Source organism: Vespula vulgaris, chromosome 22, assembly GCF_905475345.1.
Source record: "Vespula vulgaris chromosome 22, iyVesVulg1.1, whole genome shotgun sequence".
Taxonomy (NCBI): Eukaryota; Metazoa; Arthropoda; class Insecta; order Hymenoptera; family Vespidae; genus Vespula; species Vespula vulgaris.
In genome coordinates, this window is record NC_066607.1 from 3,230,471 (window position 1) to 3,254,145 (window position 23,675).

Consider the following 23,675-nt stretch of genomic DNA (forward strand, 5'->3'; position numbering starts at 1 on the left):
AAAAACAAAACAAAAAAAGAAAATAAAGAAAAGGAAACATTACGTTTGAAATTCAATCCTCTCGAAGAGAATTTCTTTTTTTTTCTCCCTCCTCCTTTCCTTTCGGCAATAAAGCGGAAAAGGATTCTTATTTCTCAAGAAACAATGAAAGACTATCGACGTGAAATGATTTCTAGTCTTGTTATCGTGTACAAAGGAAAAGAAGGAGTAGTAACTCTAGTGAATGATGACGAGAGGACGATGAAAGGGTATCTAGCTATTCGTCGCGAGAAACGAAGGAGGAATCTCGCGAGAGTGCCTGGTAAAAGCCGAAAAGTGCGCTGGCTCGTTATCGCGATAAACGGACCGTAGATACTCGGCTACCTGTGCTTGCTTGAGACATCAATGTAACTACGTGAAGAACTTTCAACGTAGTCTACGTAGTAGTCGTCTTCGTAGTCGCCGTGGTCGTAGTCGTCGTCGTAGTCGTCGTAGTCGTCGTAGTCGAGTACGGAATTACGTTGAAAAGTAAGAACGCAAGGAGCTAGGAAAAGGGTGGAAAAAGTGAAAGAGGGTTAAGAAGAGAAGGATGAAGAAAAGTAGAGAGAAAGAGAAAGAGAGGGTGGTATAAAGGGAATGAGATGGGGTGTAGGGGTAGTTACTCTCTCGGGAGCGAGCCTCTTACGCTTCGCTAGCCTCGTAAACACAGTCCTGGCATTTTTATTCGTATTATTCGTGAGTATCTTCTCGCGTTGGAACCGAGTGCCGGTGCAGGAGGCACTCTCACCCCTTGTGCGGTGAACTCGAGGAGAAAAGGTGAAGGAGTTCTTAGCGAGCGAGAGAGAGAGAGAGAACGAGAGAGAGTGAAAAGGAAGATCGAAGTCGACCACGGTTGCTCGCTACCGTATAGTTACGGTTTTAATCTTCTTTCACGGCCTACTTTATAGATGTACGGAACGGTGCAGCACTTCGCATACATATATATACACACATACTCTCCTATATACTATATCTAAAATATACTATCCAAGTAAGTATCGTATCGTCCACACCGGATATTTCTTTGGTTATACCCCGAGTATATGAGGACTTTGTCGAAGAAAACGTTGTCCTTGGATTGTCCCTTTTACGAGCGAGTATCACCAGTAAATTTTAAAGCTTCTCTCGTTTTAACACGATAGTACTTCGTTATCGAATACAATTTCATTTCGATAAATTTATTGTACTATCTTATCCTCTCATTTAAATCGTAAAATCGTAAATCTTCCTTCAACGGTGCATTACATCGATCGCGAAGTCATTTCTATTATCGTATGTATATTAAAAAAGAAAGAAAAAAAAGAAAAGGATAAGAACGAAAATAAAAAAGAAAAATAAAAAAGAAGGACGAAAGTTATCCACGCAAATTGAAAAGAATATTTTCGCAAAATAGTTGAAACTTTTCTACGAAAGGAAAAGATAAGAGAAAAAATAAAAAATAAAAAAGAAATAAAAAGGAAATAAAAAAGAAAGAGAGTAAATTCGCTTCCGATAATTTCTATTCAGGCCCCGATCGTTTAGTCAACGATAGAGGAACTCACCGCGTCACGTTAAGACCAAGAAAGAAAATAGAACGAATTCACGTCACGAACGACGTACTTTCGGGGTGTTGAGAGACGGAAGAGAAGTAAGGAACCCGAACGAAAAGTCCACCACTACCACCAACATCCCCTTTGCTTACTCTCCGATGCGAAAATCTAGTTTAAAGGAAAGTTACTCCAAAGCTTGGGAAGGATTGCGGCGTGTGCCGGTTGTGCCTGCCAACGAGTAGAGGGTTGAAAGAAAAAGGGTGGTGGATATAGTCTGGTCGAACTTTCACTCGAAAGAAACACGGGGTTTGCACGTTTTACTATTCTATTATTTTTTTACCTTATCGTTTATACGTCTACGTACACTTTGTTATATCCATGAATTTTCAATTAATTTATTCAAATTCAATATTCAAATACTTACGCTTTTATGATCTCATAGTATCTTTAATTATTAACATACAACGAACTATGCAAATTATCTACGAAAAATGAAAGAAATGAAACAAAAAAAAACCAAGATCATGATGGATACACACTCGATCGAGGAATTATTTAAAATGGTTACATTCTTCACGCGTACACGTTGCGCTTCGTATTGTAAAAATGACGAGAGAGAAAGAGAGAGAGAGTTTGTAATATAAAAATTTATTCAACTCTTATACATTTTATTCGTACTCGACTCTAACGAACGTCCATTACCAATGGGAATATTTTTATAGTTATTCTCGGCCACGTTATTGAGCTAGAGCGCAGACGAAGATAAAGATATATGTTACTTATGTACGTAGAATAAATGGAATTTTTAGATGTGGTACGGATATATTTTAATTCAACAGTGAAAAATTTCGTACGAATCGTTAAAATGTACGTACATATATACACACGGTATATACACACATATGTATAACGCGGTTAACGAACGAGTGAGTTCTAATGAAAGTCAGGACCAATTCCACGCATTCCAATAATTTTGATATTAATTGTACTATTTTATCGCTAAAATGAAATAAATTAATTCCGTGTGGTACGAACGAATCAACGGATATGATTCCCACTTGTGGAAACGAGCCGAACGCATACGACCGCTTCGAAATTGTTCTACGAAGCGTGCAATGAATTTACGGAATATATCATAATTAAATACAAAAAATAGGAAATAAATAAATAAATAAATAAATAAATAAATAAATATACAGTGTAAATAAATAAATATACAACGTGTTTAAGTATCTATACGGGCGCTACGACATCAAACAATCTTTGTCAAACGATTGACAAAGTTTGTACGACGGGCATTATAGCAATGCTCCTAGTTCATAAAAATTTATCACGATGAATAATGTTACAACATTTGCAAACAGGTCGTTTGTAGTTTTCTAATATTAATATTATATTACATTTTATTATTTTTATCTATTTATTTATTCTATAGATTTCATATGAATTTTATTTGCGATCATATACCGAGGGAACACAACAAACAAATTATTTTTTTCTTGTCCTTTTTTTACGAATTTCAACGCCGAAATCGGAAAAGATCATATTCGTATCGCGGTGGAAGGTTAATTCGTGTGGAAACTCGCGTTCGACGTTGTCCAACACGCGAGCAACACGCGACACTGATTTCTGCTTGCGGAAACATCGTCAGCCGACGCGATATTTCGCGAAAATCACTGGGAATTGTTTGTCCTTCGTTCAAATTAATTCCGTTCGTTGAGATCTACCTCGAGCTGAACTACGCTAACTCGTATCGTATCACAGTTCTCTGTTTATATATTACATTACATCCTAATTATACGATAATAATCGTTCCTACGAGATCATCGAAAGCGTAGCTTTAGCTTGAATTATAGTAATGACATATAACAGGAAGGAAATTATTACAATTATACATGCTACGAATTCTATTTAAACCAAATAGAAATATATATCCCTAAACATACTAACGTAAACGAACGTAATACGATGTATTAATCTAAATACGTTTATCGATGATTTATAATCGAGAATTAAACAAATTTCCTTTTGAATTTCAACATCATCCGATATCTTCTCATTTTTAAATATCCATTCTTCTCACTCGACCATATTTTCGATCCCTTCAAACGATCCCCCAAAGCGGAACATTCCATACATTTTCCGCAACCCAACCTGATCCCCCGTTGGCGGACCCGCGATAAATTCCATCGATGGTGTATTGATTTTTTTTTTTTTTTTACGTATTTCCCAAATTTTACTCCCTGCAAGGGAACAGAGGAGATAAAAAAGAGGGAATGGTGAGAGAGTGCACAGGTTACTATTATTTGAGTATTCCACGTGTTATTCTCTCTCTCTCTCTCTCTCTCTCTCTCTCTCTCTTTATCTATATATCTATCTATACATACATATATGTATATATTTCTCTCTCTCTCCATCTCCCACATTTCTATTTCCGAAACGTAACAAGAGCGTTGACAACGCGACCGCTTCGAATAAAAGCAAAACCCGGCAATTCGATCGCAAATTCGGTCACGTACGCATCGTTGATGGCGGTAATCGTGCGGAATTTGCAATTACATTTTCTATAATGTAACTACGTAACCTCTTGCACGCGCAATCCACCCGTCTAACAAACTCTCGTAACGCATAACATTCAACGGTTATGTTTCTGTATTTGGTGTCTCCCATGGGCGTTTTTAGAACATAAAGCGTACCATTCTAGGATACGATATCGGAATATACACGCTTTCCCGGTACAAATTACGTAGACAGACCATGGAGGCTCGTGTGCCAATTTCTCCCCTATCGAGATTCTAAATAATGAGTAAATAAGTAATTACTATAACGAGAACTTGCGGAGATAGCATAATTTTCTTCGCGTAAGCCTATATTTTCGGTTTGTCAATCGTCGAGTGAAAATGAATTTTATTAGGTCCTAAGAAATTTCTTTTTATTGTAAGAAGTAACCCAGATATATTACACACCCGCATGTTTCCAGTCACTTATCCACGTTATATATACGTACGTATATATATATGTATATATAAATATATACATATGCATAGTATAAATAAATAGTACATACATCGAATGAAAATTATTAATGAAGGTTACACACGTCTTATACCTGTATTAACTTATTAATAAGATAGAGAAATAAAACACCTCACGAAAATGATAGTTTCTCAAACGGAATCCATCCAGTAGGTTAAATTCAACGGTCGCATCTCTGCAATACCAAATGGTGGACATTCCACGAATTCGTGTAAGATGTGGGTGAACGGTGTTGAAGGAAGAGAAATTTACAGAGAGAGGAGGAAAGAGAGAGAGAGAGAGAGGGTTGCCTTCACCATCGCAAAATACCGTATGCATTATGCATAGGGGCGCTCGATACTCGTGCCAAGTGTACCATCGTGACTGCGTGGCGACTGCATGTAATTTAATTTAACAGCATCGTAAGGAACCTCTCGAGCAAACCTGTTCGTTCGTTTCGACGGTGTAGACCGACACCGAATGTTCCTCCCCTTTTTTCCTCCTTCAGCACCCTTTTTAATAGCATTTTTTATCGGTCTATCACCACGAATTTTACTTATGAGATTATCGCGTGCTCGATTTTAATCATACTAATCGGTCACACTACAAAGTAAAGTGTAAGAGGATTTAAAGTACTCCGAATGTATGTTTTATATTGCTAACTTGTAGACACGTATACACACGCACGCACAAAAGTATATTAAATTGATATTATAAAAAGTTATTAAGTACTTTAATCTCTTGTTATTTAAAATAAAAAGTTACGTCTGAACGTTTTTCGAGAAGAAACAAAAAAGAAAGATTAACGTTAATGTTGCTACGTTAACAATCTTTACTACATTCCTTCTTTTTATTTCTTTCTCTTACACTTAACTCCAAGAAAATTCAAAGCAAAGCATCAAAAGGAACGAGTCGAGAGAAGAGAGTTTCGAATTCCTCTCGAAGGGCCACAGAAAAGCCTAGAAAAGTTGACCTAAAAGATAGTATTTCTATCATGTGATCTCGTTTTTCATTATTTGTATATAAACCATTTTTCCGTGAAGTAAAAATGGCAATGGTGAATCCACGAGAATGAACAGAAAAAAAAAGAGAAAAAAAAGGAAGCAAGAAAGAATTTTTTTTTAAAAGCAAAATTCACGATAAAAGTCGTTGAAAGCTTTTGAAAAAAAATGATGAATTTCGACTCGAAAGTGTTTCATCTGGTTGTTCGAGTATTCAAAAAAAAAAAGAGCAAAAATAAGTAAATAAATTAATTAATTAATTAATAAAAAAAACACATAACCGATTAAATATAACTTTTGATCATCGAACGAGTTATTCTTTGCTGCCAACTTTACGGCGCTATACGGTGATTAAAAATATGGTTAATATAAAAAATGTACTAGGATGGGGACGTCTAAGAAAGACAAAGGTAAGAAAATATAATCGCGAGACTATAGGTCCATCAACGTTTCTCGTTTATTATCCTGAAGAACAAACGAGCTTGAAAGAAAGAAAAGGAGAGAAAGAAAAAGAGAAAGAAAGAGTGCAAGAGAGAGAGAGAGAGAGAGAGAGAGAGAGAGAGAGAGAGAGAGAGAAAGCGAGAAATATCGTACTTTTTCCATCTTCCATACTGTTCCATAGTGTTCGTAGTAAGTAATCAGAAGGTGGGTTTAACGAGAAACTTAGCTGCCATCTCGAACGCGCTAGGCTTTAACGTTGGTGTGGTTGGGGCCACGTTAAATTGGCTCGGTAAAATATACACTCAAGGGACTTCTTTGTTCCCAGTAGCTTCGAGTAGTATGGGTCCTCTGAAGGAAGAGAGGGAGAGGCAGAGAAAAAAAGAGAGAGAAAGAGATAGACAGAGAGAGAGAGAGAGAGAGAGAGAGAGAGAGAGAGAGAGAGAGAGAGAAAGAAAGAGTATACACTACAGAAAAGAAGACTCTTGCATTCTCGCAAACTTGTCTTTAACGCGACCCGCGACACTCCTCGTCTCTCTTTCTACTCATCTTTTATTTTCGTTTAAATTAGCTCCCACGTTAATCTCGAGAAGAAGTACGAGGTAGGTAGGTAGGTGGGTGGGTGGGTGGGTGGTCGCTGTGGTCCAACTGCGTCGGGTCTCAAGAGGACTAAACGCGCCTTTTATTCGTAGCGAAAAGAAAGAAAAAGAAAAAAAGACTGACTACTAGTACCTACGAGTGAATTTTTAGCATTTATACGCGAAGCGAAAAGTAATACCTAATTAACTTCCATTCAAAGCCGCGACCTCGTGAAAGATCTCGAAACTACTACTCCCAGACGGTATTTTCGTACTTCTTTTTATACTTTCCTTTCCTTATCCTTACCCTCTTTTTCTTTTTTCTTTTTTTTTTTCTACAAACTTGACTCGCACAATATCGTTTCGAGTATTTAACAAAAAGATTTAATATCGTATCGATGGCATATCGTTTGTTATAAATATTTATATCGCACTTTTTAGCATTGTATACGCTTTATCATTCGCCCTTGTAAATTCTCTCGAATTCATTTTCGGAATAATCGTTTTGTTTATTTCTCTCGCTCTTTTCCCTCTCTCTCTCTCTCTCTCTTTCTATCTCTCTATTGCTGTCTCTCATATTTAGCTGGCATTTACAAAGAGAGACTTTTTATCGAGTATTATGAAGCCCGTGAATTCGTGGAAAAACAGACTCTGAAATTCTCTACTAACGAATTAGTTTCTATTTTAGTTGTCTGATTCGGAAACTTACGAGGCCAGGAACGAGTAAACGTTCCGTAACTAGTGCAACTACGCTCTACGAAATTCTCTTTGTGACTCCAACGAATTGCCATCTCTATCTTTCTCTCTCCCTCTCTCACTCTCTCTCTCTCTCTCTCTCTCACTGTCTTTCTCTATCTGTCCTTGTACTCTCACTCTATCTTTCCTTTCCACGCGTGCGCTTCCAGAGAACCAGAAGTTGAGGAATTTGATCAGAAAGGTGAACCGAAGAAGAACGACACCGAGGGTAGTACGTCAGACAAAACTGAATAATTCTACGAAAGGGTAAACGTGTCTCTCCTCTTGTCGTCACGAGAGTAAATCTCGAGAATTGTTGAGTACTAGTACAAAGGTAGAATTTCCTTCTATCTCTCTCTCTTTCTCCCTTTCTCTATTCCTCTTTCTGTCCTTCTCTTCTTGCTTTTGGTTGACAAACAAACAACTTGAAGGACAACAAAACAAGACGAGGGTCATGATCTCGATGATCGACGATAATTGCATTATCGATAATTGTGTGTGTATGTGTGGAAGAGAGGGAGAGAGGAAGAGAAAGACGGAGGAAGAGAAATAGAAATTCTTCCTAGCTTACAGCTTACCATTTGGGCAAAAGTTTTCCAAGAAAAGAACAAGAATGTGCTATCTTATTCCGGCTTACTCGCGACTCAACTTCCGTAAACTTAATTTTCTTGTGTAACTCGATACTATCATCGTCACACTCACGCTCTACGTCCTCCTCCTCCACCTCCTCCTCCTCCTCCTCCTCCTCCTCCTCCTCCTTCTTCTTCTTCTTCCTCTTCTCCTTCTCCTCCTCCTCATACTTTTCAAGCTATGTACATTCAACTTCCGTCCGCTCTCGTTTATAAACTTGACAATCCGAGGAACGAGCGATGTTTTTAAGTGCCCCTTGAACTTTGACGCTTTAAGAGAAAAGAGTTTTGCAATTAATGTTGCCCACGGGTGCGTGATGAAACGCGCGAAATAGAAAGAGAGAGAGAGAGAGAGAGAGGGAGAGAAAGAATGTCGCTCGTTAGAATTTTCAACGATGGAAAGCAAAGAAGGGCAACATAACTATCCCTTCCCTTCCCTTCTCTCTCTTTCTTTCTCTCTCTCTCTCTCTCTCTGTCTCTCTCACTCTCCCACAAACTACCAACATTCGGAAGAAGCGATTCTTCTGGGGTGCATCGTCGAGCCGGTCTTTAAGATGCAGTTCGGGCTAAGCAATTGCGAGGAAAGGAGCGAGAAAAAGGGAGCGGAAGGGAGGGAGGAAGGAGACTTTTACGTGGAGAAACATGCTGAAAACTTTTCACCGGTGGGTAGTTTGAAACCAAACGAGGAAACTGCGGAATGGAAACAGAGCGACGAGGAAGGAGACTAAAGGAGAGTTGGAAGTGACAAAGAAGAGAGTTAAAGAGAAAGAAAGAGAGAGAGAGAAAGAGAGAGAGAAAGAGAGATGAACGAAGGAGTCCGGCGATACTACAGAGAATTCTTGTAGGTTATTCGAAAGAAAAAAATATTTATGTAAAGGAAAACATCTCTACAAAATTATTTTTTATATGATCTAAGATACCTATGCACACACACACACACATATTTTTTTTCAGCTATCTTCCCATGTACTTGCATGCTTCCTCGAATCACAAAACTCGCTGTCATATCCTTTTATTACCAGGCAACCAACCGTGTAACACGAATCGCGAGGACGCTCTGTTCTCGTTTTCTTATTTTTTTTTTCTTCTTCTTTTACTCATTTTTCTCTCTTTTTTTTTCTTTGCTCTCCTCTCTCTCTTTTTCTCCTTTTATCTCTCTCTCTTTCTCTTGATTTTCCTTCCTTTTCGAAAGATTTCTTAATCGTCTTCGGAAGAGTAAGCCACGTTACCCTCCCGGCGACGTTTTCACGTAAAAAAATAACGAAGATAGCTACGACGAACCCTCGTGACCTATTTCCTTTTTTTTCCAACCTTTGAAACTACCTTTCATGAAGTTGCCTTTCAGCGAGAGCAGATCGAACGAGACGAATTTGAGTTGCATGCTCTCAAAGTGTTCTTTTTTTTCTTTTTTCTCCTCCCCCTCTCATTTTTCTTCTTTTTTCTCTTCTTTCAATTCGCATATCTATTTACTTACGTAGTCCTCATTGATACGCGTCTAGAGGACTAAATTTATTTTACTTGATTAAACTATGACAATAAAATAATGAATCGAATGGATTCAATTACTCCAACAATACCTTCCTTATTCAAACATTTTCTCCTAGACACTATCTTAAACATTATTTTTTTTTACTACTCGACATGCATACAATTCATGAGAATGAAGTTCGTAAGAGGATTTCGAGTGTAATCAGTAATCGATATCAGACGACGTCTTGAAATAGATGCTTTATAATAGGATCACCCAGTCATACTACTGTACGATTTAATTCTTGTCTCTGTAGTCAATGATTTATTCTATCTTTGTTTCATTCCTTTCCTTTCTTTTCTTTTTTTTTTCTTTTTCTTTTCTTCTCAATCAAAACTTATTTCGATATTCTCAAAAAGCAAATTTTTTCTTCCGGCAGTAAGCCTACTTGTAATTTAATTTTTCCGTATCTCTACGGAAAACGAGGACGTACAAATGATAGTAGCACTCTTATTATATTACGTTTTTCTTCCGGGTGTAAATACGATCGATTCTTATCGCTGCTATGCCATTGTCGCTGCTAACGTCGTCAGCATTCTCCTCATCGAGGGCATCGCTCTTTTTTTCCCCGCACATTCACTCTCTATCGCTTATGTGGCATGTTTTACGTTATATAAATCCGTGAAACCTTACCGAAATATCATCACCGACAAAATTTCTACGACGTTTGGAAAGAAATGTTCTCTTCGTAAAAAAAGGAAAAAAAAAAAGATTCTGTGTCACATAAAAAAAATTAAAAAGAGAGACAAGAAATGTAATCTAACTCGATTGAAATTATATTTCACGGTATAATACGAAAAAAACGTTTATCCATTTAATACCATTATTTTTTTTCATATAATTAATTTTTTTTTTTTTTTTTTTTTTCAAGACATTTTTTCTTTCTCTCTTTCACGTTCGAGGAAGTTAAGATAAACTATTTCTTTCCAAGATGATTTCCCATAAAACGTTCAACTCTTATGATATTCAAAATTAATCGTAATATACGATTTTATTTAATACCCTCTATCGATCTATGATTTTCGAGACTAGCATTTAAAATTTTTCATCGGTATTTTCTTGAATGAACGTGACATCTCTCTCTCTCTCTCTCTCTCTCTCTCTCTCGTTTCACGATTAATTAAATGAAGTCGCCTAGCAGAAATGCCGCTATGGTGGTAGTAACGCGTTTCATAATCATCGGTGCAAGATGTATGCCCTTGAGCGAAATACACTGTGCACTCTTATAATAGAAAACATTTCTCAACTCACATACAATATATGTATTTACTCGTATTATATCTTCTATATAAAGTACGTCATGTAATCAAATCAACGAATGCCACGTTATTTATTTAATTAATTAATTTATAACTTGGTATTACTGAATAACAAAAATATAGTACTTTCTCGTGCAGAAAGAAAAAAATAAAAACAAAAAAAAAAAAGAGAGAGAAAAAAGAAGATTAAAAAAAATCTCTCTTTTTATGAAAAAATATAATTCGTGATAGTACGAACAAAATTAATATTATTAGTACGTTTGATAGTTAATGAATGAAAGAAGGAAAAAAAATAGTGAGAAAAAATGGGAAACTTAAAGTCAAGCGTTAGGAACGTTTTACAAGGCTGAAGAAATAGCTCTTATTCCTTCGTTTGTTCCCCCCCCTCTCTCTCTGTCTCTCTTTCTCTTTTTGTTTCTATTTTTCATTTTCCCTGCTTTCGAACGATTCAACCGCAAAAGAAAAATTCCCTGTTGGAGGTTAGCCGTTGCTTGATTTACATCGCGCCGTTCATGCAACAAGCATCTAACAATGGCATACACTGGCAGACTAATCATGAAGGTACGCTCTCTCTCTCTCTCTCTCTCTCTCTCTCTCTCTCTCTCTCTCTCTTTTTCTCTCCTATTTCTTCTTTTTCTTTTTCTCATTATTGTTACGTGGACCAACGGGCTGCACAAGTGGAACAACGTCACTTCTAGTCGTAATAGTAGTGGTAGTAGTAGTAGTAGTAGTAATAGTAGTAGTAGTAGTAGTCGTCGTCGTCGTCGTAGTTCGCGTGGCACGTTAATAATAATAATTGTCGGGAAACGAATCTGCGAAGCGTGCGACACGTGACTCGCGTGCACGCGCGGAATTCCGTGCCAGAGAATCGTTCCTTTCGAAATACTTCCCGAGCATATATAACTTGGACTTTGTTGAAAATATTCTTTTCAACGTTGACGATAAAAAATTACAAAAGTTACGATTTCATAAATTTGGCGACGAGATTAGAATAAAAAGAATTATTTTGTACTCGTTTAATCGATCGATAGAAAATATTTAACATTGTATTTTCCATTGAATATAATTGACATTTTTAAACGAAATTATTATCTACGAATAGCGTTATTCGCGATTGAATAAATCAGATCACTGTGATATCGAAGACGTACAAGTTGGACAGAAACAGATAAAGTAGGTATATCTTACGAGTTTACGACTATAAAGCTGTAACATCTTTAGAAGAACAAGCACGACAAATATACCGCAATTTTTTTTCTAAGCAAAGAGAAAGAAAGAAAGTTCGAAACGCGTAGATATATAAGCAAGAGACGAATGCTCTCCAAGAGAATACAAAATTACATGAAACGACCGTCGGAAAGTCTCTCTCTCTCTCTCTCTCTCTCTCTTTCTCTTTCTTTCTCTTTCCTTCTCTCTCCGTTTAAAAATCGTCATGCGTTCGAGCTCATGCGAGTGCACGTAGTGCTCGTTCGAGGCGGCAAAACTAAAGAAAATGGACTACCATCTTTTCATCCTGACAGAAACATATAGCTAATCCTGGCGTCGTCGAAAACTCTGTATAGCCGTAGCTACAAACTTGCTGTGATTCGTTACTAACGTCGCTTGTCTAAAATCGATATCAAGGCAGAGAGAGAGAGATAAAAATAAAGCGAATATCATGACGATGTCGTAAATCGAAATAAGAACTCGATGAGAGGATAAAAGTGTGTACATATATGTGTTTTGGGGTCTGCGTACGTGTTTATCGCTGATGGAATTCCGTGCCAGCCGGGAAAAATAAGTCAAAACTTCCGCCGAGTCTGGAAAGAAGTGGAGGAAAAAGTATAAGAGGTGGATGGTTTTGTGTAGTGAACGAAAAAGAGTCATGGAGGGGATACGTCTAGGACTGGATGGTCGATCAAAGTTCGAGGGAAGAAAGAGACTGCGAGAGAGAGAGAGAGAGAGAGAGAGAGAGAGAGAGAGAGAAAGAGAGTAGAACGAAAAAGGAGTGGAACGAGTCGGACGGCTCGTTTCCGACTTATTTACGCTCGGATTCGAGAAAAAGCGGTCTGCCGAAGACGCGAAGGGTGAAGAGAAGAAGAGGAGGAAGAGGACGAGGAAAACGAGGAGGAGGAGGAAGAAGAGGAAAAGGAGAGAATGGAAATAGAAAGGAAATAGAAGGATACGGAAAACGAGGCACCCTTATAGCTGTACGTTTTTTGCGATAGAATCATAGGCCGACTCGACTAGAATTATGTTGATCGAAGTTGCTGATCTAAAATGACGAGCGAAAGACTAAACGTGCTAAATTGCTGATCTTAAAAAGAAAAGAGAAAATATAATAAGGCTATCGATTGTTCGATCGATCGATAAGATAGTAATCGTAATTACGAGATGACTCTGATAAATATGACTGAAATTGATAAAAAAAAAAAAAGGGCGAAGATACAAGATCCAATCTCTGAAATAATTATTTAAATAAAGGGAAAAAAAAGTTTGTATCGCTTTTATTGGTCATTCCATTCGTTTCCGAGAAAACGTGCATAACTGGGAATACTATTGTCGAGTCTCTATCATCGTGAAATATTCCGTATATCGTTAACATAAACGGAAAAAAATATTTGATTTATCAGATTCACCTTGTAATTACTAATTAACTGATCCTTATCGGTCAGTCGATGGTATTGTCGTTTTCTTTTTTTCTTGTTCTTTTTTCTAAGAGCAGCGTGTACATGTTTACGCTTTTGTGCATTCAATGTAAGTATATGGAACGTGTAGAGTTTGTTTCTAGCGCATGTAAGGCCATCGTCATCGGTATTCAAGCTTTTTCTGGCTTCGATCGATGTCGCGACTATAATCTATACTATACGAGTTAATATACCTGGGATATATGTACGTATGTACGTAATATAGATACATTATACACATCGTACGTTCTACGAACTATACTATTACTCGAGATTGCAAGTCCGAGATCGTCGTTCTATTAAAGAGTACTTGTAAATTACTACTACCCGTATTACTGGGTAATACGAACTTGTAATTTAAAAATCTCTTCAAAAAGCTCTGCGGTATATATTCGACGATAATTCTAAATATTCCGTTCGTGTATATCCGTTCGTTTCGTTGAACAAATTTAAAATTATTTTTAGGATTACGTTCATGTAGATATGTAAACGATAACTTCGAATATTTCAATATCGAGCCAACGATACGAGAAAATTTCTCTCTCTCTCTCTCTCTCTCTCTCTCTCAGACACACACATACATTTTCTTTTTCTGTCTTTCTCCGAAAAAAAGAAGTAAAAAAAAGTGCTCTCTTTTTCAGAGCAATTTCCTGCAAAAATGGTATAAAGTACGTCGAAGAAGAAAGAAAGAAAGACAGAAACAAAAAAAGAAAACAGAAAGAAAGAAATAAAAGCAGACTCAAGGACATTGTCGTTCTCAGAGTTATTAGGTTAGCGAGTCCGCAATAGGAGTGAAATAACAATACGCGAAAAAGTAGTCCCGCAAATAACATTGGGATAAAGAAAAAGAGAGAGAGAGAGAGAGAGAGAAAGAGAGACAGAAAGAGAAAGAAACGACGAGCAACGTTTCGAATGATAAAGGATTGCGATTTCTCAAGGCAACGTTTAACAATTCGAGAAACGCTTCGACTAACGTCAAACGACACATAGAGAAAGAGAGAGAGAGAGAGATCTGTAAATCGCTAGCGAGACTGTAATGCTCTGTTCTATTTTTTATTTTATTTGTATTCTTTTCTTTTTCTCTTTTCTCTCTTTTTTGTTTCTTTTCTTTTTACTTTTATATACCCGATACGAAATTGCAAAAGAACGAAACGTTAAAATGAATCGAATTCCTTTTCCTTTCTCAATCGAATCTTTTGTTACCATTCGTAGTACTACAATCATCGTTCTGGATTTCGACGAGATATTCGAAGAATTAGAGTACGTTATTTCGCGTTAGACGATAAGAAAAATTCTTCTCGAATCTTTTCTTTATCTTATTCATTGAACAACTGATAACGTTAAAAAAATGATTCGAAACACCTGTCTACATTTCGCACGAGTAGAACTAACGTTTATCGCGAATACGCGATCGTTGCATTTCGTTTGAAAAAAAAAGAGAAAAAGAAAAATAATGATAACGAAAAGTATAGACAAGAAAAATAAAGTGCCAAACAAAATGACTTTAAAAGTTTTTCAACTTATTCGGTAATTACGATGTCATTATAGAGAGAAATGTAATCTCGTCGCGTCAGCCATTCATAGTAAGGTAAATGGACGTGTAACGATGCTTGACTGGGAACAAATTATTCAACTCCACTTATTATACATTGGATATACACAGGGAAACGTTATATTCAGACGTATGCAAAGATAATAAAATCGTGAGAGATCGCATGCCATAAAAATTGTTCGAGTTAATGTATATACTTACGCGTCTAACAAGAAACGTCCGTCTTCTCACGTTTTTCACGATTTACAACGCGCGTAACCACTTAAAAACAGTTCGACGAGAAGACGCATAGCTATAGCGACTTGTATACTATATTATCGCATATTAAACAAAAAATGCAGCTAGTAATGCGTATATAATACGCTGATAGAGAAAAAAAATTCTTACGACGTAACAAACTTACTTTTTTACATCGATGATTAACATTGTCGTTTTTATCATAGGTAAACGAAACGCAGACAAAATTTCAAGAGTCATTATACAACTGATTATACGGAGTATACTCGCTCGAAAACATAAACAAGAATGTAAAGAAAGATATAATACGAGGGAGGGAGGGAGGGAGAGAACAACAGAGGAAGTACGAAATTTGTCTCTCCGGTCTTTTACGTCTCTAAACGCGAAACTCATACGCGCATACGTGCACGAAATAGCACGTAGGAAACTTATACTTCGTACTTAACCCATCCACTTAGCAGCGACTGGCCCGTAGAGTTTCGTGGAGGCAGCTCGCGAGTGGCTAAACTTTATCGGCGTGGAGTTGTAGGAAAGAGAGACGAAGTGACGCGGGGGTGTTGGCGTTCCTTATGACTATCGCCAGGGAAAATCTCGGTACGTTCGTGGTTTGGCAAGCTGTGTACATGTCTATATACATATATACATATATATATATATATATATATATATATATATATATATATATGGTCATGCACACGCATACATATAATCTCTTTCTTCTTCTCGCTCGCTCCTTTTAACCGGCAGCGACTTCGTTCGTCCCACTCGCCAGTAGCGAAACCTTTAGCTTGGCGACCCAAATGCGTGGCGGTACCTGGCATCAGCATCACCACAGTCACCACCAACCACTACCACCACCATCACCACCATTACTACCACCACGCTGCCGCCGACAACGCTATCCGCGATATCCCAAGAGCCTCTACAAAATATACTCTCCTCGGTCGCGTATGCGCTGCACGCCGGAATAAAATATGTACGTTCTCGTCCCTAGTGGTCTACCCTGAGAATTTACCTATCCGTGTACGTATACGTAACTATCTACGTACGTACAAAGAGATATACATACGTAAATATATACATACCTTTACGTATACGTATACGGACTTACCTAGCGTTTCTAGTTCTACGAAGTTTCGGGCTCGTTTTACGTACAACGCAGCTGGCATTACGATACTAACTGGAACTTGTATAGAAGAGAGCGTAAAGAAAGAGCGAGCGAGAGAGAGAGAGAGAGACGAGTTTCTAACTCTTAACTAGAGGAGGCTGAATCGACCACTCTTCCCTCTCTCGGCTTCTTCTCCGATAAAGAGTTTCGCGGTACGAATTGGCAGATCGGAAACGTCGATCTTTCCCACGTTTCTCGCGAGGATCCTCTTCCTCCTCCTCTTCCTCCTCCTCTTCCTCCTCCTCTCGTACTTCTTCTTCTTTTTCTTCATCTAGGATATGTCATAAATCGACAGACCGACGTGAATTCAAACTGGAAAAGTTTGATTCTTTTCGTGCACATCGACAGAAATATTTCGTACGTAAGACTTTTTTAAAGCTTTCGTAATCACGTACGTTTAATATTTTCTCTACGTTAACACTTTGGCGGCAAGCAACTTTCGCATTGTTGTCTCTAAACGCTTCTTTAAGTCGGCGTGAGCGAACTTGTGAAAAATAAAATAAATCGCTTTATCGTTACGGGTTTTCAAACGAAACGAAACTTTGCCATTCGTTTAAGTGGAACGGAGAACGATCGCTCGCACAGAATGATCTACAATAAATCGATCGAAACGTTTCCTCCCTTTTCTTTTCTCCTTAGACGTATCCATAATCTTAAAATTATACGTAGGAATATTAATTGCAACGTTTCGTACGATTCTATAATTTACACGTTCCGAAATCTCGAAATTATTAAACGAAATATTTTGGAATCGGTTGTACTCGTGATTCCCAATTTCAACTTTCTTTGGCCTTTCTATCTCTCTCTCTCCCTCTTTACTTTTCTTTTCCTTCAAGTCCGTTACGAGATCTAACCAATTCCGAGAAGATTGCGCGCGTTGGTTCGCGTATTTTTGCAAGCCCCACTGGTGTCGCTCGCACGACCCCATCTTTACCCCTCTGTCCTTTTCTCTTTCTCTTTCCTTTTCTGTATTCTCTCTCTCTCTCTCTCTCTTTCTCGTTTTAACAGAAACGTGTACGAACATCCAGAGGAAAACGCAGCCCTCAAGATGAACTTCCATCTCTCGCACCACACTCTCTCTTTCTTTCTCTCTCTCTCTCGCGCGCTCGCTTCCCTTTCTTCAGGCGTCTCATTCGAACACGAAGGGTGCCCTCCTTCCGCAATTCAATTACCCACTTGGCGAGTCCACTTATATTTCTTGCCGGTCCCGCGAACAGTCCCGGCGACAACTTTTGGACAATACTTTTCCCACTCGGAAGCTATTTCCGCTCAAGAGATCTCTCACTTTGCGCGACTCGAGAAGAGAAAGAGAGAAATAGAGAGAAATGGAGAGACAGAGACAGAGAGACAGAGAGACAGAGAGAGAGAGAGAGAGAGGAAGGGAGTGCGGGAAAGAACAACGGCTTGGACAACCACCACCGGCACCGCTAATAGTAGTACGCTGCTGTCTCTGCCTGTGCTGCAGCTACCGCTGCTTGCACGAGATCCATTATAACGATCTTTTTGTTCCCACGAAGAAAAAGAGAGGAAGCTGCCTCGAGAAGTAGGCTAAGGCCTCCTCTTTCTCTCTTTTTCTATGTGTGTACCTTCGAACAAGGAACGCATATCTACGATGGAGGCAAACAGAAAGAAAAAGAAAGAGAAAGAGCAAAAAAGAGAAAAAGAGAGAAAGAGGAAAAGAAAAAAAGAGAGAAAGAGAGAACTCAAGCGCACTCACGGTGGTGGATGCCAATTAACAGGAAGGAACGCGTTTTACTGCCTTCCATCGTGACGTTACTCGAATGTCTGCGCGTTTTGCATTCCGCACACGTCGTCGAACGGCATTGTGAGTTCCGTACGTTGATTCCTATGAACCACCGAGAGATCCTCACGAGTTTTCTCGCTTTCGTAAATAGTTCCCCCGACTTCCGTAAACCTACAAGATTCTACGAGTAAGAAAGAGAAAGGACACGTATCGAATTCTCGAATCACGTCGAATAGAATCGCATCTAGCTAGACACGTTCCTCTTACCATCGACCTATCGTTCCTTCCTCTCTCTCTCTCTCTCTCTTCCGTCTACATCCGATCAATCGTTAAACCATGTCCTCGTATCGTGCGTTAACTTCGACCTATTTAACTTTCAATCGAAAGTCCTCGATATCTAGAGAAAGAGAGAAAAAGAGAGAGAACGAGAGAGACAGATAGAAACAGTTTACAAGTCAGACCAAGTAAAATGTAGAAGAAGATAGTCGACTCTGTCTAACCAAGATCCACCTCCATCTATTCCTCCTCATCCTCTTTCTCGTAAAGGAGAAGTCATACTTAATCTCATTAGTCTATCTCGGACGCGACGCGCCGTAAACCCTCGTCTCTGGCTCTTTGCTAATTAAGATCATAGCAATCTTTACTTCCGCGAAGTGTTTTGGCTTCGACGTCGCGAACTCGTCCCTCCTACTATCTACCTACTCCTTCCTTCCTCTTATTCCTTCATTCCTTCCTTCCTTCCTTCCTTCCCTCCATCCTTGACGTCGGAAAGGATCGAGCATCTTATCCAGGTAAGTGGCTTCCTCCCTCCTCCCTCCTCCTCCTCCTCCGCCTCCTGCTTCCACTTCTCCACCTTCTCCTTTTACTCTCTAGTTTTATCATCCTAAAGCTCCTATAATGAAACGCTTGCTGGAAGAAAACAGGAACCACCTTCTCCTTCGGATTCCTCTTCTTTTTACTCTCTTTTTTCTCAAGAGTCCCGTTAACGAACGAAAGCGGTAAGCGGTTTTATGCCGAAATATCCGATGGCAGTAACTTGAAAACTCGCCACTCTATCGTTAAAGTACTTTTTAAATGGGACAAAAACATATTACGAAATTAACAAAAAATCCGTACCAAAGGAGCCATGAAAAACGAACTCTCTAATACACCGAAGCTTTCAAATCTGTCGTAAACAGAGACGAGATTCCCTTTTTTTTTTCCTTTCCATCTCAGCAAAAACAGGTAACGTGTTCTTCTTTTTTAGGATTACTTAAATATTTCATTCATCTTAAATCGATGAAGAAGAAGTAAATAAAAAATCGCAAAGTACGCAAAATATTTTTTAAAAAAAGTAACGTCGAGAGTAACGTACGCCAAACGTACGTACGACGAAATATATTTCATCGATTTCTTTGTTTCGAACGAAAAGAAAAGAAAACAAAAAAAAAGAAAGAAAGAAATAGAAGATAAATAAAAAAGAATACTCGATGAGTTTTCTCCAAGAAATTGACACTAAACTCGCTCGAATAAACTCTTCCGATTTAAACATCGAAATCGTTGGTGCTCCTTTTACGCTCGTCGATAAACACGTACACGCGAACACGGAGACGCAATTGCGTGGAGATACAGATGTAATCTACTTAATCGAAATTTTCTTACGTATCCTTCCCGTTGAATTCCGCGATCGTACGAAGAAACGATATTTTCGTGAAAGACTATTTTCGCCGAGACGAGGACAGCAAATACAATTACGAGTTGGTTCGCGATCATTCGTTGAATACTACGCACGCATACGTGGACGTACGTACGCGTACGTATACGCTTTTATTCGGCCACGTATACGCGCGTATACGAGATCTCTCTAGGTTTTACTCGTTTCGGAGCAATTTTCTGAGCGTCCGACGAAATTCTACAAAGTCGAGATTCGAGCAGAGCTCGTCTTTTTTTTTCTATCTCGAGAAGATGGTTAGACGGCACGAGTAAGTCTGAAAGAAAGAGAGACGGACAGAGACAGATAGATAAAAGGAGAAGCAGAGAGGAGAGAAAGGAAGAGAGAAAAGAAAAAGCCGTTAAGAAAGATGAAAACGAGAGAAGGGTTGCTTCGTGGCGAAAAGAAGCTAATTAATGATAATTACGAACGCGGAAAACCTTTGGTCGGGTTCTTCAGAATTCAGCAAGGTTTAGAAGCAGCTCGTACGTACAAAAAATTCGGTACGCGAATTAAACAATATCCATTCGCTAGGATGGACGAGTATTTAATTAACAACGTGCTCGTCGGACGTTCGACGTAGAATCTAACAAAAAAAGAAAAAAGAAATAAAATTGAAAGGCACGCGATTCGCGATAATTCGTTCGGTCAGAAATTATTATTGTTTGGCAGCTGTTATCGCAATTGGAAATTATTATCGACAAGCTAAATTTCTGATCAAAGTGTGTCAGAAATTTGAGAACTGATGAACCGAGAACGCTTTTCAAAGATAGAGATACAACTAATGAGCGACGATAATGATAGGATTACAATTGCGAAAGTCCATCATTTGATTTCCATTAGATACACCCGAAGCTTAATGAATCAACGCGTATTAACCACCTGAAGGCGATTACAATCTGAATAATTCGTATCAATTTGGGATAATGATTTCCAATCGGATTAGGAGGGATATGTAGATAGATATGTATCAGGTGTTCGTTCGATTACAATTGAAGAGATTTCGTTCTCGACTAACTATAAAAATGTACTCTCTCTTCTTTTTTTTTTTTCTTTTCATTTACTTCTTCTTTCCCGAGAAATCTGGGTTAGTACTACTACGTTACGACGTCACTTAGCTTTTATATGACGGGTCACCTCCAAATAAATTTTTTTTTTGCAACGAGCGACGTACTCAATGAAAATAAACGAACGTTTCGAGAAAATAATACTCTTGTGCAGGTATTTCTTAGAAACAAGGATTATCGCCTAGATCACTGTCGTTTCTCCAAGGAATATCACGTTAGCGATTAAGTGTAATCTTCGTTAATTAACGTTTCCTTGTTTCGAACACGCAACGTCGTCGTGAACTTATCAAGTTTGTCGAGCTAGATTCATATTAAGTGACAGATGCAAATTCGACGAATTTCTATTAAGTCGTAAAAGAGAAAAAACAACAAGAAGTAAGGAGAAAAGAAATGTACGTACACGAATTGTTTGAGAGATATAAACTAATCGTATAGGTTGAAATAATAATTTTCGATAAAATGGAACATAATGTTTTCCGCGTATATTATGTACGAAAAAAACTACGTACGACGATTACTAAAACATAAGTTAATAATCGTAACTTTGATTAAATGTCAATGAAACGATTTAAACTCGATAGAATCACTGGCATGTATATGTAAAAGCGCAAATCTATCGATTTGTTTTTTCCAATAAAATATCTAAAACATCAATCTCCAAATGAAATTCAGTAATGATACGAATAGTGATTAGTAGGATATTGGCTTATTATATATATATATATATATATATATATATATGTATATATATATATATATATATATATATATATATATATAATATATGTGTGGAGCGACATAAAAAGGTTTCGATGACGGCCGCTACGATTGAAACGTCAGCCAATCCTCGTATACGTCGATAATACGATGACACTTGCATCGTGAACGACGGTAATTAACGTGTGTGCTGGATGATTCCAATTCGTGCAACTTGATGAATCCACATCCATCAGAGGCTCGAGTGCCGCGAATGAAATCGCTAGCTAACGTACTTTTGTCAAGAGCGAAGATTAGCTGTATGGAGATTAAAAGAGAATGCGAAAGATAGAGAAGGAGAAAGAGATAGGGATGTAGAAAGAGGATTTTCTCGAATACCAAAAGGATTCTTTCTCAAGTATGCACGAATAGTTTGACTCTGGTAAAATCTGCTAGAATCCTCTCGACGAGTTAAGTCTAGATAGTATTAACCGAATAAGATAATAGTGAGTTCGTAGTATGCGCTACATAGTCTCTTTCTCTCTCTCTCTTTCTTTTCTTTATTCTCTTTTATACAATAACGAAACCAAATACAAGAGTAATGAAGTCAAACGTTGCAACCTACATCAAGAATTCAAGCAAACTTTACGAGGATGTATCCCTTGATAAAGATACATTTATCGTCTCGTTTTTTTTCCCTTTCTCTTTTTTTTTTAAATAAAAAAAAATTTCTTTTTGGAATTTTTCGTTTTCTCCTTTCAGAGAGACTTGTTATACCGTGTAAATTAAATGGACTTCATTACGAAACGGATGACAGACAACGTTAACGAGGAACGGCCATCGGCACTTTATGAAATTTCATTAAGCGTAATAATCATTAGCCGAGTTCCCTCGTGTCGATGATGGTGATACAAAAACAATTGGTTCTACTTTAACGGCCATGCTATCGAGGCGTAACGTAACATCGATAATATTGATAACGTTCGATAATTACGGACCATCGTATCGTTCGGCTTTCCTGGTTCATGCTCGAAATAGAGGTTGCTTTTGAACCACGAAAGTGTACACTCGCGAGCAATTTGCGAAAAGTGTCGAGAATTGTGCTGCTTGTGATGTTGTCTGTCGTAGAGTATAATAAACGGAAACAATTGACCTCGAGAATCGTTCGAGTGTATCGTCGAATTCCTCGGAGAATAAATTATTATTACAATGTTCATCATGATTATTGGTAAACCGTTGCCACGATGACGCTTTCCAACGATCTTATTAACGAAATAATTAATAGAAAATGTATCTGCGTATTTGTCGTTAATACTTACAGAAATTATTACGACGACAGCAGAGATATGTCCAACAGGGATGAGTGCTCCGAGGTAACTGACTCATACGTGCGCACATTGAAACCCCGACTGTCGTCCTTGGGTATTGTTTACAAGGATATTGTTTACTTCGAAACATTGACTCGACTTTGTCGAACTTTTTCTTAACTACACGTCGATAACAACACGAGACGTTCTTCTAAGAAATCTCTTAAATACGTTTCGTAAAAGAAATTGTAAATATACGTTTCGGAAAATATTATATTACGTTCTTTTCTTTTTCTTTCTTTTTTTTTTTTAGTAATAACATTACTACAGTACTATTATTGTATTAATTTTGTCTGACTGCTTAAATTTTTTTTCGTCGCTGAATCGTGTATTTTTCAATGATGATAATGCATCCTAATGGTTAATTAATGTACTCTGGAAAAGCTTTGAGGAACAAATTTTCCAAACGCTAAAGCGAAATAAAAAAGCTTTTGAGCTTACGAGTAGAAAAGCCAGATTAGTTGAAATTCGTGAAAAAAGTTCGTTCCTATGGCCGGATGTTTACGATCCTTCTTTTTAGCAGTCACGAGGCCACATTCAGGACATTCGACCTCCGGGCCATGATTAATCTCCCACCCATTTCCCTAACGTTTTCACTCTCCTCTCTCTCTCTTTCTCTCTCCCTCTCTCTCTCTCTCTGCTCTCTACTCTCGTCTACTTTTTCAGAAACGTGTCACATAATGACAAAATAGCTCGATGAGCACGAAAAGTTGCACACTCTTTTTTAAACGACTCGTATTAAAATACGACATAAATTT

General features: G+C 38.0%; 1 protein-coding gene and 1 long non-coding RNA gene across 3 annotated transcripts in view; both read right to left on the reverse strand.

The window, feature by feature from the left end:
- The window catches only part of LOC127071645 (furin-like protease 2), a 318,998-nt gene that overhangs the window by 144,164 nt on the left and 151,159 nt on the right, over window positions 1-23,675 (reverse strand). The window lies entirely within an intron of this gene.
- The window catches only part of LOC127071664 (uncharacterized), a 151,665-nt gene that overhangs the window by 7,876 nt on the left and 120,114 nt on the right, over window positions 1-23,675 (reverse strand). The gene's annotated exons all lie outside the window — the stretch shown is intronic.